Below are 6311 nucleotides of genomic sequence, written 5' to 3'. Positions count from 1 at the left end.
ATCACTTTCAAGGCTGTGTGGACTATTTTTAGAATTCTTGCTTTGAGCTGGACGGTCAGAGACCCAAACCAAGCCGCCATGCCATATCTAATCAGGCTTTCCAACACAGCATTATAAAAGGTGGACATGATAGTTGTGCTCACACCAAATAGTCTGAGTCTGCGTAGGATCTTACTACTGTAATATAATAGAGCTCAACAGTGACCTCCCAATTTTTCTGCAGTCAATAATGGCATTCAACCGCTCAACTCTGAGCACCACCTGCTAATGCCTGGCCATGACTTACTAATGCCTGGCCATGACTTACTAATGCCTGGCCATGACTTACTAATGTGTGGCCATGACTTACTAATGCGTGGCCATGACTTACTAATGCGTGGCCATGACTTACTAATGCGTGGCCACGACTTACTAATGCGTGGCCATGACTTACTAATGCGTGGCCATGACTTACTAATGCGTGGCCATGACTTACTAATGCGTGGCCATGACTTACTAATGTGTGGCCATGACTTACTAATGTGTGGCCATGACTTACTAATGCGTGGCCACGACTTACTAATGTGTGGCCACGACTTACTAATGTGTGACCATGACTTACTAATGTGTGGCCACGACTTACTAATGTGTGGCCATGACTTACTAATGCGTGGCCATGACTTACTAATGCGTGACCATGACTTACTAATGCGTGGCCACGACTTACTAATGCGTGGCCATGACTTACTAATGCGTGGCCATGACTTACTAATGCGTGGCCATGACTTACTAATGCGTGGCCATGACTTACTAATACGTGGCCATGACTTACTAATGCGTGGCCACGACTTACTAATGCGTGGCCATGACTTACTAATGCGTGGCCACGACTTACTAATGCGTGGCCACGACTTACTAATGCGTGGCCATGACTTACTAATGCGGGGCCATGACTTACTAATGCGTGGCCATGACTTACTAATACGTGGCCATGACTTACTAATGCGTGGCCACGACTTACTAATGCGTGGCCACGACTTACTAATGCGTGGCCATGACTTACTAATGCGGGGCCATGACTTACTAATGCGTGGCCATGACTTACTAATACGTGGCCATGACTTACTAATGCGTGGCCATGACTTACTAATGCGTGGCCATGACTTACTAATGCGTGGCCATGACTTACTAATGCGTGGCCACGACTTACTAATGCGTGGCCATGACTTACTAATGCGTGGCCATGACTTACTAATGCGTGGCCATGACTTACTAATGCGTGGCCATGACTTACTAATGCGTGGCCATGACTTACTAATGCGTGGCCATGACTTACTAATGCGTGGCCACGACTTACTAATGCGTGGCCATGACTTACTAATGCGTGGCCATGACTTACTAATGCGTGGCCACGACTTACTAATGCGTGGCCATGACTTACTAATGCATGGCCACGACTTACTAATGCGTGGCCATGACTTACTAATGCGTGGCCATGACTTACTAATGCGTGGCCATGACTTACTAATGCGTGGCCATGACTTACTAATACGTGGCCATGACTAACTAATGCGTGGCCATGACTTACTAATGCGTGGCCATGACTTACTAATGCGTGACCATGACTTACTAATGTGTGACCATGACTTACTAATGCGTGGCCATGACTTACTAATGCGTGGCCACGACTTACTAATGCGTGGCCATGACTTACTAATGCGTGGCCACGAGTTACTAATGCCTGGCCATGACTTACTAATGCGTGGCCATGACTTACTAATGCGTGGCCACGAGTTACTAATGCGTGGCCATGACTTACTAATGCGTGGCCAGGATTTACTAATGCATGGCCATGACTTACTAATGCGTGGCCACGAGTTACTAATGCGTGGCCATGACTTACTAATGCCTGGCCATGACTTACTAATGCGTGGCCACGACTTACTAATGCCTGGCCATGACTTACTAATGCCTGGCCATGACTTACTAATGCGTGGCCATGATTTACTAATGCGTGGCCACGAGATAATTAAGGTGCGGGAACGACATATTAATTATCTCGTGGCCATGCATTAGTAAGTCATGGCCACGCATTAGTAAGTCGTGGTCACGCAGTAGTAAGTCGTGGTCACGCATTAGTAAGTCGTGGCCACGCATTAGTAAGTCGTGGCCACGACTTAATTATCTCGTGCCCACACATTAGTATCTCGTGGCCATGAGATACTAATGCATGGCCACGCAATAATAAAAATATCTTGATGTCACCAGGCAGCCACCGTACTATCATAATATCAACAACACAATAATTTTAGTGTGCCAGCATTAAATTTAGTTTTTCCTAAGTAAACAGTGTTTCACCTATAGGTCCCAAAATGGCCTTGTAGACCAGACCGGCACATCCGGGTCCTACTTTGCAAAACGTGAAGGTCACGCCCCTTTTAGGGGGGAAACATAAGCCACCTGCTGTTGACTTCAATGTAAAATAGCAGCACAGAAAATCTATAGAAAAAGAACAATTAATTTTGTTTATAAATGACCCGAAGACACCATGACATGACAATATATTTCAACTCGGCCGGCCACAGAATGCACAAGATCCATGTACATCGATAATAGTATTTGCCTTATATGAACGCTGTATCCAGCCCACTGATGAGATTCCACCAGGTTACATGTATCATCCACATTGATGATATATTTATACGGTATATATATATATATATATATATCTATATGGTATATATATATATATATATATATATATATATATATATATATATATATATATATATATATATATATATATATATATATATATATTGTATATATATATATATATATATATATATATATATATCGTATATATATATATATACCGTATATATATATATCATTCCATCATCATCCTAGGGAAAAAAGCACGGGGGGGGGGGGTTGTAGAGATATACGTTAAACGGACATAGAGATTCATTCCTTTATAGATAGATAAGGGTTACTTCTAGGGCTGTGGCGATTCACTTATCTCCCGATTCGATACTATCACGATACTTGGGTGCCGATTCGATATATATTGCGATCAGGGGCGTATCTACAGGTGGGCCTGGGTAGGCACAGGCCCACCCACTTCTTGCCCTGGCCCTTTTTTTTTTTTTTATTGGTTGTTTTCTAGAGGCAAACTTGCTGCTGCCTTGCTAGCCAATGGTTTTGTAGCTTAAAAACGCAGGGCACATCATCTCCAGAGTCTAATGCATGACAACTTCATGACATCTAGGAATTTTGCACGCGTTCCGTGCAAAATTTCGTCATGCAATTGCCCCACCAATTTTGTCCAGGCCCACCCTATTTTATCCAGGCCCACCCATAATTGAATTTCTGCCTACGCCCCTGATTGCGATTCTTAAGTATTGCGATTCTACGATTATTGCGATTCGATATTACGATTTATTGCGATCTTTGTTTCTTTTTTTTTTTTCTTTTTTCAGTTTGTTTGCTTTTTTACACTAGATTAGAACATGGGAAAAGTTGAATCATACACTAGAGACTGTATATTATATCATGAGTAGGGCTGGGCGATATAGTTAAAAACAGGGGCGGACTGGGATCATAATTCAGGCCGGGCATTAGATACCAAACAGGCCAGGCCGATATGGGCTGACGCGCGTGAAATTTGTCCGTTTGAAGCCCAATTTGGGCCAAGTCCAATTTTACAATGAGATGCACCCACTTTAACCCTGAAGTGTAATTATTACTTCAGACTAACTAATAAAGTAATAAAACCACTAGTAAACCAGTAGGCGGCGCCTGGCCTGCTGTTCAGTGAGTGGCCTGACTGCGGGCACAATTTTTTTTTTTTTTTTTTTTTTTTTGCGATTATCGATTCTGGAATAAAAGATCGATTCAAAAAATCGTGAGTGCCAAGGACGTGTATGTTCGTCAATTTGTTTAGTAACGTAGAGTGCCAAGGACGAGTATGTTCGTCAATTGCGTTTTTTTGACGGTGGGACGTGGATCAAAGCCTCAGGCATCTCCTGTACAAATATTGTAGCTATTGAAGGTGTATAACCTATTTTACGGACTCATTAGGTGGCGACAGTGCTCTCCAGATTAGAGAAAGGTCCGGAAAACAGCAGGAAAAAGCCCCGTGATCAAAGAGAAACCGCTCATGCTGCAGCCAGAGCCATATAGATGGCTCTGTCTGCAGCTGACGTTGGCTGCGAACAGCAGTCAATCCGCGCCCACAACTGAGCCCCTCTGTCTCTGTCTGTCTGTCTGCATAGTTTCTCCACATGATTAGCCGCCAGAAAGGCAGCACCCGACGCCGAAGGGCCAAACCTTTCCCTGCAGTCCGGTTTGGCATTTCCGTGTCGCGCTGGGAGCCGGCGCACAAAAACGGAGCGCTCCGAAAATAGACTGGGTGCGTGTTAGGCTGTGTGTTAGTGTGGGGAGGAGTTTGCAGCTGAGGGGGGGAGAGGGGGGTGGGGCACGCAGGGCACCACACAACTACACCACATCACTACATCAGAAAATATTAGCTTCAAAGTCAGTGAATGTGCTTGAAATGCTTAATTTCACAAAAGGCGGAATAACTCAGCTTCTAATTTGAAACGTGTCTTTTTGCTCAAAACAACCTATCTTCTCCGGCTCATAACTAAAGAACGGAAAATGGTATCAATAAACTTTTTTTTGCAGATGATAGAAGAGAGTCTCATCGTTCTTTGTGCGTGTTCGGTGTTTACATAGTAATATCACACAATATTCTGTGGGCCTCGAGAAATCACTGAAAACGCTCTGAAACTCTGGCACTGGGAGCGTCCGTTCTCCAAAAGTGGCTGGCACTCAATGAGTTAAGTGAATCGATTTTTTTCCCCCACCCCTAGTTACTTCACAAATAGTTTATTTATTTATGAGGTTTGAACTGAGGTAAGATCACCAAGAGAAAGTATTCTATAGACTTAGATTGGTTCAAAGTTGATTTGGGAAAAATAGAGGATTTACAGTATAAAGGTAAAAACACACTTGCAGAATTCATTCACAATAGTGCATAATTTAAGATCTACATATGTACGCATGAATTCACTCACAAAGTTAATAAGTGCTAATAATTTTGCACTGTGACCTTTTGGATCTTATTGTAACTCTGCTCTCTTCTTTTTTATGTAAAGCATTTTGAATTGCCTCTGTGTATGAAATGTGCCTACAAATAAACTTGTCTTGCCTATTTGAAAGACTATTGAAAGTAAATACGTCAAATCAATTTGACAAAGAACTTAATGACATTTTTTAATCAGGTGTGACAATGTCTTTCACTGGACTGCACTTCATGCAGTGCGAGCCAACTCACTTATAAACAAAACATTTGGGAAAAGACAACTTTTAGCTGTTTACATTGGCAATGACTTCAATGCTGACTTTGTCAATGACTGCAACAACCTCACAAAAAACAAATAGTTGTTGGCTACACAATTGTCATATTCTTTTTTATATACAGAAATCTCTCTCTCTCTCTCTCTCTCTCTCTCTCTCTCTCTCTCTCTTATGGGACTTGTCCATCTGTCTTCAGGTTTGGCGTCAGTACTTCCCACCATTTTCATTGGAATGGTGTGTGGTGCTCCTGGAGGAATTCTGCTGGGATGGACATCAGTCGTCATGCTTCAGTCTATGGAGGTTCTGGCTAAGAAGAACAGGCCGCTTATGGCCAAGTTAGACAATTACATATCAGGAGAGGACAATGTATTTTGTCATGTGTGTGAGAATCACATATCCATATTTGGATTTTGGTTTAGTCTCATTTCCTCAATCTTGTCATCAGTTGTGGGTGTCTTGTTCGGAGTACTAACATATAACAAGGTGATTGAAAAGCGCGGCGAGGCAGCCATGGGCGAGGCTCTAGGTCTGGCTGGGTTGGTGTGCATCATGCTTGTGACTGCAACTGGATGTGGTCTGGGTACAACTTTGGAAGTTTTTTTAGCGAGTTCAAGTATTCATGACACATCTCTCTTTTTGTTTGTTATGTTTAATATATTAATTGCTATAATGTGCGTGGCTTGTTTTTTGTTTCTTGTTTATGGATGGGTTCCTTGGTCTCTTTCCACATTGGGGTATATAGTTATAGTTGGTGTTAGTGTTTTGTCAAGCAGCAGATTGGTACTTATGGTTATATTGAGTCCTGCTTTGATAGCCGGAAGTTTCTTTGGCAAACGATATGATTTCCAACTAACCATTGTACCTGTGCCCTTAATGGTGATAATAACTGATGTATTTACCATCGCAAGGCAGCCAATTATTGCCTTACAGCCCCCAGCATCCACAAACACAAGCTCTGTTGTGATAGA

This window comes from Poromitra crassiceps, assembly GCF_964638095.1.
Source record: "Poromitra crassiceps genome assembly, chromosome: 15".
NCBI classification, from domain to species: domain Eukaryota; kingdom Metazoa; phylum Chordata; class Actinopteri; order Beryciformes; family Melamphaidae; genus Poromitra; species Poromitra crassiceps.
This window is presented reverse-complemented; position numbering follows the sequence as displayed.